The sequence below is a fragment of the Lemur catta genome, chromosome 17 (assembly GCF_020740605.2).
Source record: "Lemur catta isolate mLemCat1 chromosome 17, mLemCat1.pri, whole genome shotgun sequence".
Taxonomy (NCBI): Eukaryota; Metazoa; Chordata; class Mammalia; order Primates; family Lemuridae; genus Lemur; species Lemur catta.
Window position 1 is genome coordinate 33,040,266 of NC_059144.1, and position 20,718 is coordinate 33,060,983.

Below are 20,718 nucleotides of genomic sequence, written 5' to 3' on the forward strand. Positions count from 1 at the left end.
ATGAGACTCAAATTTATTTTAATTATTTGATCATGAACCATGTAACCTCATTGGAAACTTGGATTAATCTATTAATATTTTTGTGAAATGTTTGAAAATTACCCATGTCTACATTAAGCAAAAATAAAACTATTGCCCCATGATCTCAGGCATAAAAAATGAATGCCTGGACAAGATGCTAGTTTTAAGTTTTAGGCCAAGATCAAATTGCAATTTTGGGGTCATAGAGTATGTGTCCAAGTAAATGTGCATATTTGTGATTCTGTGTATATTTAATGAATATATAGATATGTTTATATCCATAAGTTGCTGCTAAAGAAAATAAAAGTTAAAAGACCTGAAAGGAGACACCAAAAATATGATTTCCTTACAAATACTTGCAGTTTTACTTAATTGCAACCAGAAGTCTGACCTGGAAGTGTAGTGTTTTGACCCCCCTAGCTGTCTGGTTTCCTATTTGTGGTGTTTTGTTCCCCTCCAACTGTGAGAAAATCTATTTTACATGGTTTTAACCCTGTATATTCTTAGAAACACTGAAGTAGAAAGTATTCCCCTGGGGGAAAAGAAGTTCTCATTATTTACAAGAATGACTTGTAAAGGCTTCTCTTAAATAGAAAACATTTTTGAAACATTTTGCAAATCTTTCTTCCTTAGATGTATTTGAAAATAAAACAGCTTCTTGCTTTCCCCTCAAGGTAATGTGAACTTTTACAAGACTGTATGATTTTTGTATTGTGTAAGTTTACCCTTGCTTTCGTAAGTTTACCCTTACTTTAGTAGAATACTAACATTTTAATAACAAAACTGTACAGTTTATAAATAGTCCCCTTGTGAGGAAGCTTTTTCATACTCCCTCCCCCATATTTAGCTTATTCAATCTTTTCTTCTCTAACCTGTAGAAAAGTAAAAATTAGGCTGAATAAATTTAGGGTGCCTATAATACTATACAGTATTCTAATGGAGTAAAAGACACCAATTTAATTAGGGTAACTTGAGGGCCAGGAGGCTTATCATTGGGAAATTATAAAATCCACACGTCAAATGCTCATGGATTCATTTGATGAATCTGGTAAGGTGATGGGGAACGTTTGTAGTTTACCAGCCTTGTGTAGTTTACCAGTGTGATCAGCTGATCTTACACCCCATTTTTAAAATCTCAGGCATTCTCAGAGGAAAGCATCGTTTTTCCTGACCATTCACTTAAGAAATTTCAGAATAAGGAGCACAGGAACACTGACAATTCCCATCAATCCTTTTAGCTGAAGAATATTTTTCTCCATTCTTTTTTTATTTCTAAATAACAGCTTTATTGAGCTGTAATTCACATACAATTCATCCATTTAAAGTATACAATTCAATGGTTTTTATATATTCAGAGTTGTGCAACCATCACCAGAATCTATTTTAGAATGTTTTCATCACTCCAAAAAGAAATCTTGTGCCCATTAGCAGTTACTCTCCATTTTCCCCTAATACCCCTACCCACCCCAAGCCCTAGGTAACTGCCAGTTTGCTTTCTGTCTCTATGGGTTGCCTATGCTCAACATTTTATATAAGTGGAATCATACACTATGTGGTTTTCTGTAATTGGTTTCTTTCCCTTAGCACAATGTTTTCAAGGTTCATCCATGTTATAACATGTATCAGTAGTACTTTTCTTTTCATTGCCAAATAATGTTCCGTTGTATAGATATACCACATTTTGTTCATCAGTTGATGGATATAGGAGTTAACACATTTTGGCTATTATGAATAATGCTACTATAAATATTTAGGTAAAGGTTTTTGAGTGGACTCACGTTTTCATTTCTTGGGGGTATATACCTAAGAATGGAATTTCTGGGTCATTTTGTACCTCTATGTTTAACATATTGAGGAACTTCCAGGCTGTTTTCCAAGTGGCTGCATTATTTTATTTTCCTACCAGAAGTGCCGCTTTCTCTACATCCTCACAAACACTTGTGTGTCTTTTTGATTGTAATCATCCTAGTGAGTATGAATGGTATCTCATTGTGGTTTTGATTTCCATTTCCGTTACGGCTAATGATGTTTACCATCAACTCAAATACTTATTGGCCATTTCTGTTATTGAGTTGTGGGAGTCTTTACATATTCTAGCTACAAGTCCCTTATCAGATATATGATTTACAAAATCTTTTCCCTCTTTTGTGGATTGTCTTTTCTTTTGTTGATGGTGTCCTTTGAAACACAAAAGTTTTTAATTTTGATGATGTCGAGTGTATCTATTTGCTGTGTTTTTGGTGTTAGATTCAAGAAATCATTGCCTAATCCGGGGTTTTGAAGGTATACATCTATGTTTTTTCCTAAGAGTTCTGTAATTTTAGCTCTCACATTTAGGTCTTTGAACCATTTTGAGTTAATTTTGTGTATGGCATGAGGTAGAGGTCCAACATAATCTAGTTGTCCCAGTACTATTTGTTGAAAAGGCTATCCTATTCGCATTTAATTTTTTTGGCACTTTTGTTGAAAATCAGTTGACAGTAAATGTGTTTATTTCTGGACTATCAATTCTATTAATATTTCTGCATGTCTGTCCTTATGCCAGTACCATACTGTCTTGATCATTGTAGCTTTGTGGTAAATTTGAAATTGTCTTCCCATTTTTTTTAATAGAACTATTTATTTTTTCTTCCCAGCAGAGTCAAAGCTGGCATTTACTGGTTGGGATCAACAGTCTGTTTTAATCTAGTCAGTGTAAACCTAACTTTAAATTGTTATAAACACCTGAGTTTTAATGAATTAATAAAGTACTATTGATTCTGCCAAAGGTTTTTTCTAGGGTTTTAGATGAAATTAACCCCTTTCACAAATTTGTTAAGTCTGATTGTTCCATTTTAACCAACTCAATGAAGAGAAAAGTTGAACCTCAGTATGGTCAAGGTCTGCATATGCAGAAAAGCCAGAGTGAGTTATTGGTATTTGCCAGGTATGACCAGGGGCACTAACTTTCATTTAAAAACCTGTAGGTTCTAAAGTTGACTCCAGGTTAAAGACCACCCTCCCTCGCTCACCCCTCCAGGCTCATCCCACATTGTTTCTTATTATTCTATGTACTCTGAACTCTAGACCTCAATCCACCCTACCAGGGTTCCCAGGAGCCAACTGGACTTGTCTGAGGTTTTGCACAAACCAGGAATGCAGCGCTCTCCCTTTCTCAGTCCTGGCAGCATCCTCTTGATGCTTCAAGCCTCTGCTTGGATGTTTCCCTTCCTTGGGGATCTCCCTCCTCCCAGTTTGGTTTGCTATTCTCCTTTGCTTAATTAGACATGCCCTTTCTTGGCAGCCACAGTTCCCTATGAATGCCTTTGTTACAGCACTTGCAAAGTAACCGTCCGACCTTGAGCTCCTCTGTCTCTCCCTCTGACCACAGTGGAGTCCCTCAGGAGCAGAGTATCTTTCTTGGCACCCCCAGGGCTTCACGACATAGTACTTGTAGTTAGTAGGTGTGCAAATAACATGAGTTGGATGCCTCTAGTTTGATGACTGCTATTAGAAGGGTACTTGATTTTTGACGGATTGAAAACAATGTAACCACTTCCGAGTTCACACTGGTTCCTAGAACTCCTCTACTGAGATACTGAGATCATTTTTCAGGGTCAGAAAGAGCAAAATCCCTACTTAGTGGAATGCCTCACACATACAGGAACATGTCCTATTTGCTGCGAGCCTGCTCCCTCAGTAACGGCTCTCTGTGCATGTGATATGTGATATAACCAACTGGCATAATTCCCAAAGATGTGCGGCCCAAACTTCTTCAACAACATTGGCCTTACTGCCATACCTAAGGACTCTTTTTTTTTTTTTTTTTCCTGAGCCCAGAGAAGTTTTTTTCTAGAAAAGGTGTGTTTTGAGGAGAGAGCTGAGAAAACGGGAGACTTGCTTCAATTCATGGGGAGGAAGTTTTAATGCTGGAAATACGCAGAGTGGAAGTGTGTCCGAGGCAGGTGCAGGTGGGAGGGAGAAGAGCAGGCCTGGGGGAGCTTTAGCATGGGTAGGTGCAGGGCAAGACTGAGAGAGGGGGAGCTGATGGCAGGAGGGTGGGGGTCAGGGCTGGTGTGGAAGAAACCCTGAAAAAGAAGTGAGATTTAGCTTCCTACAGAAAGTTAGAGGTGAGAGAGTTGGTGGGAGACATCTGCCACTGAGAAGAGAAAAGATGAAGACAAAGCTAGTAAACCATCAAGACACACAAGCCAGGAAGGGAAGAGGGGGAGGGGAAGAGTGTGCCCCACTAGAGGGAAACATGGTGCATTCATGCCCTTGCTTGTGCAGACGTTGCTTTGCAACTCACGGCTTTCTCCAGGAGCTCCTTTCAGAGAGCACTATAAGTGCCCAAAGCACTATAAAATGTCAAGTATTTGCAAATGCCAAGTGGAAAGACCCCATGTCATGCAGACTTTCTAGTGAAACAAAGGAAGAGAGAAATCCGCTGTGACCAGAAACACCTTCAGTTTCAGTGGTGTGACTGAGAGCTGACGGGTACCTTGAAAATAGCTGCATTGGGAAGGTGGTAACAGTGGAAGGACAGTGAAGAAAATGATTCTGGGAGATGGATCTTCAGGAAGCTGGGAGATGTGGCATGATGAAAAGTTATGGTGGGCCTTTATGGGGCCTTGTGAGGTGGTGAATTCTCAGTGTGCAACAGAACAAAAAACAGGCAAGTCAGGGGGAGAGCAAGGTTTTCTGGAACGACAGAGTTGTGTGTATTCCTGGTGGTGGGTGGAACCAGAATCCCGAAGAGGTGGTGGCAGGATACAGGCAGGGTGCGGGCGTTAAGAGCATCAGCCCATTGGTTTCCTACTCTTACTTTTTAATTTTTTTTCATAAAGATGGTCGTGCTCCATTGCCCAGGCTGGAGTGCAGTGGTGCCATCATAGCTCACTGTACTCCAGTTCCTGGGCTCAAGCCATCCTGCTGTCTCAGCCTCCCCAGTAGCTAGGACTACAGGCATATGCCCACCATTCCTGGCTAACTTTTTTTTATTTTCTGTAGAGACGAGATCAATGTATGTGGCTCAGGCTGGTCTTGAACTGTTGGCCTCAAGTGATCTTCCCACCTTGGCTTCCCAAAGTGCTGGGATTACAGGCATGAGCCATGACATCCAGCTTCCAACTCGTATTTTAAATTCCCTCCTGTTCCTGGTATTTCCTTGATGTTTCCATTTCTTTTGAGCTTAGCTACGTATTTAAGCTGTTTTTTTCTTTTAGCCAGATTCTATGTTTTTAGCAGGGAAGTTTTCTTTATCTCAGTCTGCTGGATTTTCCAGATTCAGCTCTGTGCCTTTTTTACTAAAGGCTATATGTTTAAACGATGGTGCATTCTTTATTTGATGCCTAACAGGTTGGTAATGTGGCTTGAGTACAAAATGTATGTACCTATATTTACAATTTTACCTATATCTCTATCTATAATCCCTATCTTTAGTTTAGGCCATTAGTAGTTAAAGAATCTCAAGGTAAAGTTATTGTTCTTATTCTACAACAGTGTGCTTACCTGAAGCTTAAGGAAGATGAGAGCTTTACAATCTCGTATTACATCATTTTTGCTTAGATTTCCTTTGAATTGTTGTTACCTACTTAGAAAAATTATTCTAAAGGTTATATTACAATTTATAACATAATAAGCAATATACTTGCATTCCTTATAAAATGTTATTTTCGGAGTTAGTAAATTACCTATAAAAGCAAGACTTAATCATGATTTATGTTCTGAGACTTTAGAAGAGGGACTGTGTTAACACAAATATTTAGAAGAAAAATGCATCGTCTTTAAGGTTCTTGAATATTTTCATCAGATGATGGTGTTTCTTTTGAAAAACAGTCATCTTCAAAAGAATCTTCACTTTTATTTTTTTAAGTTGCTATCAGGAATTTCAAATAATACAAAAATAGAATCATATAATGAACTCCCACTTATCTGTCACCAGCATCACATTTTTAAATAACATATGATCAATGTTATTTATTCATCTACTTTTCCTTCCCTTCCATATTATTTTAAAGTAAATCCTAGACATGATGTAATTTTATATATAAATGCTGCAGTATATATAGCTCTAAAAGTGAAGTTTTTTAATGATCAGAGCGCTATTAAAGACAAAAAAATTCCTAATGTCATTGAATATCAAGTCCATCTTAGATTTTTCTGAAGGTTTCTTCAGTTCTTTGAGAGTTGGATTGTTCAAATCAGGGTCCGAACAGGGTTTGTCCATACATTCATTGCATTTGGGTGATTCTCTTTACTGTAGGTGAACTTCTCTTTTAACCCCTAGGAACCCGCATACCTATTTTTTTTCCTATTTATTTAGTGAAGAAACCATGTCATATACCCTCTGAATTTCCCGCATTTGTGTTTGGCTAGCTGTATCTGCATAGTCATGTCAGCCTATTCTTCCAGTCTCTATATTTTCTGTAAACCTAGTAGTCAGATCCACAAGCTTAATGAGGTTCATATCCATTATAGTTGGATTTTTTTTTTTTATTCCTTCTTGTGTGAGAATAATTCATAGTAGGTGGGGTGTATTTTCTATTATACCTCATCCGGTAGCACACGATTTTTGGTTGTATCTCTTAATTTCATGCTAACAATGTGTATTACTGTGAAAATGGAGTTTCTGTTTGATATTTAAAAATTATTAGTATTTTAGATTTTTTTCATTTGGTATTTATATTACTAGTAAATATGATTTAAGCAAAACAAAAAGACCTCTTTACATATTCTTCTGAAACTTTCCAATTAAGATAAGACTATCGAGTAGTGTTTTGGAATAAAAGTTGAATTTTAGCATACATATTTAGTTTCTTTTTTAAGCTGAGTCTATATGGATCTGATTTAGCATCCTAATTAAGATCATAAGTTATTGCATATCTGCCATTTTAAGGTTTACATGTCAACATGACATACATTTTATGCGAACTCTTAACAACTTTAAAAGATAAAAATAAAAAGCACATATGTTGGGGGGTGTGTGTGTGTGTGTGTGTGAGAGAGAGAGAGAAGGTAGATCTGCAGGCAATTTAAAAAAAAAAAAAAGGCAATGACACCTGTTCTTTGGAATCCTCCAGAGGTGTGATAATGAATGAGCTAATATGCATTGGCTTCTCATAAATTGCATCGGTAGCCTGGGCCTTGAATGCCTTAGAAATTAGCTTCTTCACTGTTGCTGTAGTACTCCTGCTGAAGGCCTATTTGTATGTAATTTCTTTCTTATATTCACTGACAGAACTTAACATTTTGTTTTTGTCTTCTGAGAACTCTGTAAAGCACCACCATTACTCTAAAAAGACTTCCTACTACTTTCTTTAAAACGTCCGAGTAAATCAAGAAAATGAGATTTAGAGCAGTGACTTCCAAACCTGACTGTGCATCAGAATTCCCTGGAGTTCTTTTTTAAAAAGATTGCAGTTCTCTGGCGCACACCCCAGGTCTACATCAGATTCTTGGGGCCTGGAGATACAGGACTCTATGTGGTTGGAAAAGACCCCCCAGCCTTGGAGATTTAAATCCCCCAGGTGATTGAGAGATGGGCAGTAGACTCATGACTGGTAATTGCAGAGGCTCTAGACTAGTAGATGTTACTTGAACTGCACAGCAGTTTAATAAGTGGAAGAAGAAGTAGAAGAGATGATGATAAACTTTGGGAATATTTAGTGTTTTCATCCATGACTTGAGTGAATGTATCAAAAATGGGCTAAAGACCCAGCACCTCGTAAAATGGGATAGAAATTCCAAATGACCAGACAAAATTAAGAGGGGTGTTTGTTATAGACAAATACTGAATAGAAAATGTAGAACAAACAACGGACTACATAAATATCAGAGGAGAAAGCAAGCAAGCACAGGATTACAAAGTGAAAACAGGAGTGTGGCATGAAAGAAATACACAGTGATCTTTCTCTAGTTTAATGGTTTCCCTGAAGCTCCTATGTTTTTTTCTGCTTCTCATTTTTGTAAAGTTCCTGGAACAGATGTTGGCCTTTACTCTCATTCGTTCTTCTACCCTGAAGCTACCTCAAAAATGCTACCAATCACCTCTGAATTGCCAGCTCAGTATTTGGTTCTATTCCTGCTGTCACTAATGTTCTCTGGCATTTGATCTTTAAACTCTCTTTCCCAAGACTTCACTGTTTTGGTTATCCTCCTCCTGGTCTGACAACGACTTGTGGGCTCCTCTTTCACTGCTGGCCCTCAAGCCTTGGTTCTGTCCTCGCCCTTTTGGTTTCCAGTTGACACGCTCTGCCATGGACCTTTCTGCCTTTTGGCCAGAGTTGCCTCAGTGTGTGTCCAGTGTTGACTTCTCCCCTGAACTCTATGCCTTATTTCTGTTTGCTTTCCAGACAGCGTCACCCGGAGATCTCATTGATCCTTCTCTCTAAAGCTTGGTTTATCATCTCACTAACTCTCCCCACTCTCTCTGTTCCCTACCACCTAGTCAACAAAGCTGGAAAAACTGTCATCGTAATCTTCCCTCCCTGCATATGTTTAGTTGACAATCAAGCCTGTCTCTGATTGATTCTGTCTCCAAAATGTCTCTTGGGTGGGTCCCTTTCTCATTAGTCCTACAGCTACCGGTGATCCTTGCCTTCTCCTGCTTGGCTTTGTTGAGAGAAAAACTAAATAAAATAAATTTAACAGAGTTTATCTGAGCAAAGAACAATCCATGAATCAGGCAACACTCAAAACCAGAGGAGGTTTGGAGAGCTTTGCCCCAGCCGTGTGCACAGTGGGCTTTCGTAGGCTGAACACAGAAGCAAAGTAAAGAAAGTGCTTGATTGGCTACAGCTAGGCTTTTGCCTTATTTAATGGGAGGCCCCAAGTTACATAACAGATTGGCTAGTTGGCTGGCTGTCTATGATTAGCTGAAGCTCCATTCAAAATTAATCAGCTACAAGGAATGCCTTTAAGTTTCAGTTTGTTTAAGGGTTCTTAGTATAGAAACCTCAGGCTAATGGTCTCTTGCTTATTTTGCTTTAACAGCTTGTAGTAAATTCTACCAATTTCAGCCACTCTGTGCCATGTGAGAATATACATAGTCTGACTTTTTTTCAAGAGAAACTGAAAATTCATATGTTGATGTACACCTTCCAGATCTTTAACATGTTTAGAATTTAGAAAATTTTAAGAAATTTTTGAAAAATAAAATAACAAAAGAAATGCTAGATATTAATCACAATCAAATATTGTAAGATTTTTAAAGGTTTGATTCAGACATATACCGTTTATAAGATATATTCCTAAAACATAAAACCTTAGAAAAGTCGGCCGGGCTCGCTGGCTCACGCCTGTAATCCTAGCACTCTGGGAGGCCGAGGCGGGTGGATCGTTTGAGCTCAGGAGTTCGAGACCAGCCTGAGCGAGAATGAGACCCCATCTCTACTAAAAATAGAAAGAAATTATATGGACAGCTAAAAATATATATAGAAAAATTAGCCGGGCATGGTGGCGCATGCCTGTAGTCTTAGCTACTGGGGAGGCTGAGGCAGAAGGATTGCTTGAGCCCAGGAGTTTGAGGTTGCTGTGAGCTAGGCTGACGCCACGGCACTCTGGCCTGGGCAACAGAGTGAGACTCTGTCTCAAAAAAACAAAACAAAACAAAAAAAACCTTAGAAAAGTCAAAAGTTAAAAGGAAGAAAAAGTATATACCAGACAACTACTTCTGAAAAGCAATCTGGAGCAGAAATATTAGTATCAAATAAAATAACCTTTAAGGCAAAGAACTTTACTAAAGATAAAAGATTGCTGAATATTCATGAAAGATTCAGTTTATTGAACACATAATAATTCTAAACCTATATGCATATAATACAGTTTCTAAAAATACCATGCAAAATGGACAGAACTAAAGAAATTGATAAATTTACTACCATAAAGGGAAAGTTTAAACCCACCATTCTTATTAATTAGTTGAATAAACAGATAAAAGGATATAGAAGATTTGAATGAAATAATTAAACTTGAACCAATGGACATATTTTGAACACTGAACTCAATAATCAAAGAATTCCCATTTTTATCAAACATACAGAGTATGTTTCGGAAACTAGATCACATTAGGCTGTTAAGCCTCAACAAATTTCAAAGAATATGACTATATATAGAGATCACCTTCTCTGACCACAATAAAATTAACTCAGAAATTAATAATAAAGAGGTGCTTTTGGGAATTAAAATGTGTATTTGTATATAATGAGTCAAAAAGGAAACTTTAATTAAAATTAGAAAACATTTAAAACCGAATGATAATTAGAAGACTACTTTGCAGAACTTGTAAGACATACCTACATGGGACAAAGAAGAAAGGCTGAAAATGAATGAGTTAAGCATCTAATTTAAGAAGATACATAAAGAAAAAAAGAATAAACTCAAAATAGAGGGAAATAAAAGAATATAGTGAAATTAATCATAGAAAATATATAGTAGAAAGGATTTTTTAAAGCCAAAATTATGTTTTTTTGAAATTATCAAGGAAAAAATTGATCAAAAATGATGGGAAATAAAAGATGAAGAGAAATATTAATAATGAAAAAGAAGAAAGATATAATTGTCAATGGAAATTGTAATAATGAAAAAACTTCATGCTAATAAATTTGAAAACTTAATGTGGAATGAAAAATTCATAGAAAAATATAAATTACAATAGGCCCCATTAAAGAATTTGAACCACTGCTTTAAAAAGAAAGCACTAGGTCTAGATATTTTACCAGACTAATTCTCACAAAAATTTAAGAACTGGGTTATTTCGGTTTTATATACTTGCATAAGTATTAACTTCTCCAACTCATTTTATGAGGTGAGTATAGCTTGACACTAAAAACCAGGAAAATAGAAGAAAATTACAAGTCAATCTCACTCAAACATAAAACCAGAAATCCTAAACTAAATATTAGCAAGCCAAATTTGGCAATGTAGAAAGCAGAATCATGACATCATGCAAAGTTGGTTCAGCATTAGGAAGCCTATTAGTACTATTTACAACATTAATAAATTAAAGAACAATGAATATAACAGTTGCACTAGGTACAGAAAAAGCAACCACCATTCATGATACAAATTCTTAGAAACTTAGAATTGTGTCTACAGAAAGCCTACAGCAAATATTTTCAGTGGCCAAACATTAATAAGTGTTCCCTTTATAATCGGGAGCACCAAAAGACACCTACCAGGAACCATATTCAGCACTCTACTGGAGTTCTCAGCACAAACAGTAAGACAGGAAAAAAAAAAAAAATACAGGTGAAAAAAATTAGAAATAAGTCTCTTTTGGTAAATCATATGATTGTATATGTAGAAAAGCCTAAAGGAAATATACATACTAATTATTAGAGTTAATAACAAAGTTATAGGTAATCAAAACAGTATGTTACTTCCATAAAAATAGACACATAGACCAAGAGAAAGAATAGAGAGCCCAGAAATAAACTCAGGTATATATGGTCAACTGATCTTTGACAAGGGCACCAAAAATACACAATGGAGAAAGTATCCTATGGTCTCTTCAATAAGTGGTGCTAAGAAAACTGGATATTCACATGCAAAAGGATGAAATTGGACTCTTATACCATTCCCCAAAATTAACTAGAAATGTATGTAAGACTTAAATGTAAGACCTGAAACCATAAAACTCCTAGCAGAAAACATAGGGAAAAAGGTCCTTGACATTGGTCTTGGCAATTAATTTTTTGAGTATGACCCCAAAAGGACAAACAGCAAAAATAAAAATAAGCAAGTAGGACCCCATCAAACTAAAACATTTCTGCACAGCAAAGAACACAGTCAACAAAATGAAAAGGTAACCTACTGAAGGAGAGAAATATTTGCAAACCCATGTATTTGATAAGGGGTTAATGTCCAAAATGTATAAGGAACTCACATGACTCAGTAGCAAAAAACAAACAACAAAAACCCAAATAACCCAATTAAAAAAATGGGCAAATGACCTGAATCAATGATTTTTCAAAGATGTATAAATGGCCAACAGGTATGTGAAAAGGTGCCTTAATATCATTAGTCATCAGTGAAATGCAAATCAAGACCACAGTGAGATATCAACTCACGCCTGTTAGGATGACTGTTATCAGAAACACAGAGATAAATGTGGAGAAGGGAACACTTGTATACTGTTGATGGGAATCTAAATTCGTTCAGCCATTATGGAAAACAGTATGGAGATTCTTCATAAGATTAAAAATAGAACTGCCTTACGAACCAGCAATCCTACTTCTGGGTATATATCCAAAGGAAATGAAATCAACATGTTCAAGAGATATCTGCACTACTATGCTCATTACAGCATGAGTTACAATAGCCAAGATATGGAATCATCTAAGTGTCCATGCGTGGATAAATGGATAAAGAAAATGTGCTCTGTGTATACAATGGAACATTATTCAGCCATAAAAATGAGTGAAGTCCTGCCGTTGACAACATGGGTGAACCTGAAGGATATCATGCTAAGTGAAATAAGCCAGACACAGACAAATACTGTGTGATCTCACTTATATGTGGAATCTAGAAAAGTCTTAACTTCCAGAAGCAGAGGGTAGAATGTGGTTGCCAGGGGCAGGGAATGCGATGGAGGCTGGCTAGGAGAAGGGGAGGCGCAGGGGAAGGTAGGGGAGATGTTGGTCAAAGGGTCCAAACTTTCAGTTATAAGATAAAGGAGTTCTGGGGAATCTAATGCACAGTGTGATGACTATAGTTAATAATACCCTATTGTATAATTGAGATGGGCTAAGAGAGTAGATCTTTAAGTGTTCTCACTACAGAAAGAAAAAAAAGAGGTAAGTATATGAGGTGATGGATGTGTTAATTACCTTGATTGTGGTAATCACTTCACAATGTATACATATATCAAATCATCACGTTGTACACCTTAAATACATACAAATTAATGAGAGGGTTTAATAGGCTTTTCAGCTGACAACATATGGAAGTCAGTTGCAACAGCAGTTGGAAAATGTAATTTTTAGCAGATAACATTTGTAGTGGCACCAATTTAAAAAACTCTTTTGACGTTAAAGAAGTCCTTAAATATAATCGGAGCTTTATTTAATAGCATGTTAAATGTATATGAAGTCTCATTACCATAAAGATGTTTTCTCCAAATTGATCCATAGATTCAAGGTCTTTCTAATCCAATTCGCAATACGGTTTTTCATGCAACTCGACAAGCTAAATGAAAAGGAAAAGAGCCAGGAATAGCGCCCAGTACCCCTGATGAAGAAGAAAAATAGTGTTGGGAGTCAGGAGAGGAAATTGCCCTATTAGACTAAGATTTGTTATAAAATTAAAGCTCAGGTAATTAACTCAGTGTGTATTGACTAATAAGTCAATGAAATAACTCAGATTGGGGATGGCGGGGAGACCCTCTCTTGAATATTCAATTAATTATTCACTTGAGAAAGAATAAAAATGGATTTCTAACTGATACAATACACAAAGTCTATAACAGTGAGTTTTTTTTGAAAATGAGGTTATAAAACATCATGACTCCGTTTCTGTAGCAAGAAATAATATATGTGATTATATATCTTGAGAAAAGATCTGGAAGGTATCAAAAGTCAGAGTGACAAAGTGTTTCTGGGTGGTCAAATTATTGATGATTAATTTTCTCTTTACACCTTTTTGGTTTCATCCAGATTTTTTAAAATACATTAAGTCTACATTACTTTTAATTAGAAAAAACATTTTTCATTTTTTATTTTTTTTTCCTTAACGGTTCTTTGTTTATTCTTGTAGATTTAACTGCAGAATTATTTTTGGCAACTTCCAAATTGCCTCCTCCCCTTGCACACACAAACAATAATTGTGATTTTGAATGGAATTACCTAGTATACAATAGGCACTTAGTACGTATTTGTTAAATATATAAATGTGGGAACAATTCACGTCTTTATGGTGGTTAGGCCTTCCAGTTGGGAACATGGTATGTTACTCAGTCTGTTCAAATCTTTTCAGTTAATGGAAGCTTTGTGATTTTTTAAAATACAGATCCCACACATTCATACAGTTAATGACTTCAAAAATTGTATAATTTTTTCCATTTTCTCCCATATGGGGTCAAACCCTTAACTGAATATCTTTAATGTCAGGACCTAAAAGAGTCAGAAAGACGATTTAAATGTAGGAAAACATGCCCTATGTAGTGAGGTTAAGGACCTGGGTTTATTGAGCTTAGAATAAATGACTAAATTGAAACTGAATACCTGTCTTCAAGCATTTGGTAGTGGCTGGCTTTCCTTCAGCTCTGCTGAAAATACAAGAAAATGAGCTAACTGAAGTGTGAGATTGGAGATTGCAAACTGGCAGCACAAAGCTCCATCGGCCCTGAAAAACATTTTGTTTGGACTGCACAGTATATTTTAAAAGTTCATATTTATTGCACAGTTAAAATTTGGGGAGATTTCACATAAAAATTTGGATTTCCAGCTTTTCTAGAACCCCTGTGCCCCAGTGTCTGATGGCAGCTGATGGCTGGAGTTGAATGGCTGTTGTCCCCTTTATACAAGCCATGAGCTCCTTCCAGTTTTCCAGTTAGAACCCAGCACTTTTCCTGTTACCTGTCTTACCCTTAGGTATTAAGTTTGCAACCTCGATTCAAGCAGTAAAGGACGAATTGAGTTGCACATAGGTTGGTGTGGTTGTTCTTACTTGGTATTTTGGCATTGTTTTTAAAAGATGGTTTAAATATGGTCCTGGCTGACCAGTGGGAAGTGAACTAGATGACTGCCTAAGGTTGTTTCTTGTCGCCGTGATTCCATGATCCTGTTAGAATAGTCCAGTGCTTCACAAACTCTTTCTCTCATTGCACACGGTCATAGAATCTCAGAGTTAGAGTGGACCCCCTGCAGCACAGGGAGGCCACAGAGGGTATGTTTCATCTGGCATTCCTCCATGGGCACAGGAAATTTGAAATCTGTAGTGGAGGGACCTGCTTGAACAGTTAGCAGTTCAAACAACTAGCTACCTCATTTAGAAGGCTTATTAAAAATCTATGTTTCTTTTAGGTATAGTTATTTAAAGATGAGTGGAGGATTTTGCAGAGAACTTTGAGTTTCATAAGTATACAGTATTATATCATTTTTGTCATTATGCATGGTCTGGCAGAGTTATTGTGGGAACCATAGTTTTGCATATCATTTCATCTGTGCTTGCATATTATCTAAACATGGTTTTCATATTTAGTGTTAAAGGCATATCTTTATAAACAAAAAAGTGGGAAAGCAGTATGGGGAAGAAATTGGAAGTGATAATTGCTCAATTTGTTTTATTATAATTTTTGTCTGCCGTGAGAAGCTTTCTCATTCAATGTTAACAATCTCTGATGGATCCCATAGATAATAAAATTAATAGCCCATGTGTCCTTTGGCATTACCTACAAAGTCAATAGGGTAACAGGTAGAAAATTTGTTTTTTCTAAATAAATTTGGCCTCAAATAATTTTATTCACAGTTGTATTTTTTTTTTTTTCATGGAACTAACCAGTTTGCCCCATTTGTTTTGGCATCAAATAGACATAGCTTTATTGTGACTCAGAGTCTAGTACTGTCCTTATTTAGGGACATGAAATGTTATCTCAAGGGAACCTTTTTGGAGTCTCTAAATGTCTTGGGTAATAAGTGAAATTTTTAGCCCAGGACCAAATATTCCACTTACCCACCCAAATTGTTTCTCAGTTGTGGTCTTACACTAGGATCCTGTGTGTGTGTATTCTTAAACTTTTGACAGGACTCTTGGTTTTTGGTTCCCACAGAACAACCCCTCTCTCCAAGTCCACCCACCACCAGCAGTAACAAAGATCACACTTAGGCCTCAACCATGTTTCAAAGGGCCCCATCGAGCTCTCTAAAGGCCCTGTCTTATACTTAGTCTTTATGTTTTAAGTGACAGTGTCAAACTTCATGATTTCTCTACCCTTTCTACCCTAGGCCTTCTGATAAGGACAGGTATAACTTTCTGAGTGGATGCAGTTTTGGAAGTTGTGAGTTATAACTTCATTTTTCCTAAATGTGAAATAGCTTTAAAACACACATGTTCTCCACTTTTTATATATATGTTATATGTACCCGGTCTAGTCTCCCACCCAAGACATTGTCAGTACTTGGTAGATATCAGCCTCTTTCTTCCTGTCCTCTTATTAAATTGCAATCACGTCTTCAGAAGGAGAATGAGCACTGACTCATGACTTCAGACTGGACACAGTCACATGTCTGAACTGGCATACAGTACAGAGCTACTTCCAGTTTAGCACATAGTATTTGGATTGCGACCAAGGGTTCGTTCTTAAAGCAAATATGAGACCACTATCCAACCTAGTTAAGTAAGCTTACCTTTGCCAAATTTGTAAGCATCTACAAATTTAGGATTTGATTTCTTTGAAATTATCTTTGGGACTAAATCTTCAAATCACCTGTGTTCCAGGCTTTGAATTGTAATTATAGCTTTAGTTTTGAATTTGTGGTTTCCTATAGCGGTTAAAGGAGAAGTCAAAATTAATAAATGACTGGCGTTCTAAAGGAGCATCTAGGTTGAAAATTTGTATTTAGGCAACTGAGATTTTTTTTTTAAATAGTTCAAATTCAGAATGAGGGTAATTCTCTTTAAAAGTTGAGTTATTTAAAAAAGGGAGAGGGAAATTATTTCAGATTAAAGGAGATGTAAGAGAATATATCTCTTAAAACCCATAATATTTGGTTGACTCTTAGTTTAAGGGAAAATCAGTGATATACATTTTGGGAAAGTTGGAGAAATTTGAATATGGACTGGTTATTTGAGTAATAATGTCATACTCAGTAGCGATAATAGTATTTTGGTGATATAGGAGCATCTCCTTACTGTTTGGGAGTCTATGGTCACATATTTAGGGGTAAAGTGTCATGATGTCTAATTAGTTTGAAATGGTTTAGCAATATGTATGTGAACTATGGCAAAGTATTAACTATTATTGAATCTAGGTGTTGTGAGTTCATGACACTATTTTTCTCCTTTTCTGAATGTTTGGAATTTTTCACGATTGTGTGAGTGATGATACTAATGAAGAAGTCATCTTGAGGGAGAGAAGGCTTGAGGGGCATGATAGATCTTCCTGAGCCTGCCTTGTGGTTTGGGAGAAAGCTTTGCTGGAGGAGAGCCACGCAGGTGGCGGGTGGAGCCCACTAGGAAGCCGTGCTCACCTTCCAAGCTGTCCTGATGGCTCAGCAGACCACACGGAAGCATTTTCTCAGGCTCCCCTGTGAATAGCCTCATAATAGCCGTGGGAGAGGGCTTTCCACTGTTACGCACCGCGCCACAGACTCCCCTTGGCAGCCGTGGGGAAGCTCAAGTCACCTTGGCTGTGAGTCCCCTGGAAAACAAGTGAGGCTGGATAGTTTTACAGTAAAAACTCTGTTGGATATTTGCTCTCAGTGTCTTGGGACTATGAACTATAACAACCCAAATAAATGACCACTCCCTTAAAACACATTACTCATTGGAGCACAGTACTACTTAAAACTAATCTACTGCCTTGCTAAAGCCAGGATGGAATTTGTTCAGCTCATATTTGAGTTTTTTTCCCCCTTGTAATTTTTGCCTTTTTATTTATGAAGTCTGTGAATTTCTAATAAAGGCATTTTGGAGCAGTTTACTTTAGACAGACCATGGAATAAAATGGTAGCAGAACTCTGGTTTGTCCTTTCTTTTTCTCATAAACATTACTGACTTCCACCTCATTTTTTTCTTAGAGACTTAATCTTCTTTGGTGAACAACCAGGTGAGCCAGAAGAAAGTTAATGCAGTAACTAGTCATCATTTTGGGCTTCATTGTGGCTTTGGAGGTTGTTTGTAGAGAGAAGTGCATTAGCTCTTTACAAAGTACAGAATGCAAAAGGTGTCACAGAGACTGGAAACTTTTGGGCAGCTTGCAGGCCACGGAGAAGATGAGATCTTGTTGGTAATGGATGATTACATGACATTAAGCAACTCAGAAATATAAATTATTTCTAGAAATGTACCTACCTGAAGACTCCTCGTGGAAAGATGCTTCCATTACAGAGACATCCTTCCTTTCACCCCTGTCTCTTCCTGTATCTAAAGACAGCCTTCTCAGATTTAAGAAGACCACAATAGCCAGCTAGAAAACAGGCATACTTAAATGTTATTTGCAAGCACCTACTAATCTGGGAATACCATTATCAGGAAGTTTTCAAATGGAAAGGTTATCACTTTATGATTTCCATTTGCTTATTTTCCCCCAGTCTCCTACTGACTCAGGTTTTCTGCTTTTAGAACTCCAGTGTAGCTGGTGCCCTGAGTAGGGAAAGCCAAGGGCCTCCTGGATTCTTTGCCAAATGGCTGTTTGGCTTCAGAGAGTAGTGAAGCTTTGCCTTAGCCCTGGGGAAGTGCAGAATCTCAGTGGCCTGCTGAACTCTGTGAAGTCAATTTCATCAAGAGCAACAATAAGAATGTAGTTCTTTATCGCTGCCTGTTATCTATGAATAAATGAAATACATCTCTCTAAGCATTTTAGTTCAGTATGTTTTAGGAGCAGTAATTTTTTCTGTTTACATATCAAATTTAGTTTGCCATAAGAACTGACACAATGCCTTTTGTGTTTAATCTCTCCAAGTTTCTCTTTAAACAGTAAAATTTCATGTGACCAGTGGAATTTGGACTAAGCAGGTGCAAATCTTTTTTGCATATTAAACTTGCTATTTCTGTTGTAGGTACCATTGGGCCAGGTTTTCCATTGGAACCACTAATAACAAAATGCCAGTTTAGGAATGGTTCCTTTTTAACATAATCCTATCCTAGGTGTGGGAAGTATAGGGAGCAATGTTTCAATTAACTTAGTTCTACTAATTTCAGTAATAAATGGCTTAGAATCTGTCTTATGCTGCTTTCATTTTCTCTAGGAGAAGGTGTCATATTGAGACTGTGTTTAGCAGACTGAATAGGATTTAGTTATCACTCAAGAGGTATCTCCATATACCAGGTTTCCTGAACTCAGAGCTGTAGCTTTCATCGTCAACTTCAGATTTAGCCCCTTCCTTATAGAAACATTTTATTGCTGGAGATTTTGTACAGGAAGATGATTTTTGAAATTTTAAACATGCCGTTTGAATCTTAATCACCTAGAGCTATAGACCAGCGAAAGCAGAATGACTTAGTTAGATAACTGCATAGGTTTTGTTGTTGTTTTTCAGTTCTTTGGAAAACTCACATAATAAATCATTATTTGAAAAATCACTTTTAAAATTTGCTGTGTTTTGTGAGTCCCAAATTGTTAAGGACGTCTCTCTTACAGCCCCCCTCCACCAGCAGTAGGACAAATAAACAGAGGCAGAAGTGACTTCCACTCTCTCAGTGACCTAAAGAATGACGTATTTGTTTTAAAACACTCAGAGCAATGCCAACAGTGTGTATATTTTGTTTGACATTTTAAGCAAGAGGAAGCCACATGACTGAAACGCAATCCATTTGCAAGTCTGTTAGGAAAAAATACATTTCATCTCAGTAAATCTTGAGATTATCCTCTCATAGATGCTGCTGTTATTTCGCAATGCACGTGACTAAAGCAATTTTGCTGTCAGAGCCATAGCTTGTGTAGACAGCACTGAGTCTGTGGTCACTGATGTCCTGGATCTTTCTACAAGAGTGTTGGAAGGATAGTGAATGTAAAAGTGGAGACATCTTTAATTGTGTTCTTTGTATAAGTTACTTCAAAACAATCATAGTCATGGAGTTTGGAGGGTATGGTGGTCCTGGAGATCACTTTTTGCTATTCTTGGCCCCTCTAGTTTCCCAGATAAAATCAGAAGCTGGGGACTCTCACTTCACTCTCGTGGGCCTTTCACTTCTGATTCTTCCACTGAATACTTGAGTGCATTAACCAGGAAGAGTTTTACTTGATCTTTTCAGGAAAATCATCAACAGAGTAGTTTATACCTGGAGGGAAGCTGGAAGAGGAAGGAATTATGCTGGTACTTTCCGTGAATCATCTGAAATTCTCTTGCCACCGTATAAGATGAATGATAATGTCTCCATTTTCACAGATGGCACTTATTTACTCTTTTTGGATGCGGCTTCTTTCACTTAACAGTATGTTTGCAAGATTTATTTCTGTTGTTGCCTGTAGTTGTAGCTCATTTATTTTTAGAGGCAATGTCGTATTTGACTCTGTGACCATATCCCCCTTATATAATGGGTATTTGCATTGGTTCCGGTTTGAGACTATTGTGAAGAGTGCTATTATGAACACTATACATTCATGCTTAAATTCAGCTTTAGATACTTGAGCATTTTTTCGAAGTGGCTGTACCAATGTGTACTCCTGCCAGCAGTATGTAAGAATTCCAGTTGTCCTACGTTCTTGCCAACACTTACTGTTCTTTTTCATTTAGGCCATTCTGGTGAGTCAGAGAAAATTTTTTTTGACTCATATTGTATTTCTCTTCATCCCATTCTATATAAAGACTTTGCTGTACTTGAATTAGAATAATGTATTTACAGGCAAAATATACCCATCTTCAAATAGGTATTAAACGATTATTTTTGTGAACTGGTAAGTAATGAATATCAGAAGGTAACCAAGATCTACTCCCAAGCTTAGCCTGAATTAATCATCCCATCTGAAAGCCCTATTTTTCAGATGTTAGACCTCCTCACTTATTTAATTTTACAGATGAAGTGACAGAGACACTTCATGGAGTAGCAACTGTGCCA

General features: G+C 37.0%; 1 protein-coding gene across 1 annotated transcript in view; it reads left to right on the forward strand.

Moving 5' to 3' along the window:
• LOC123622821 (SLX4 interacting protein) overlaps nucleotides 1-20,718 on the forward strand; it is a 167,413-nt gene that overhangs the window by 124,621 nt on the left and 22,074 nt on the right.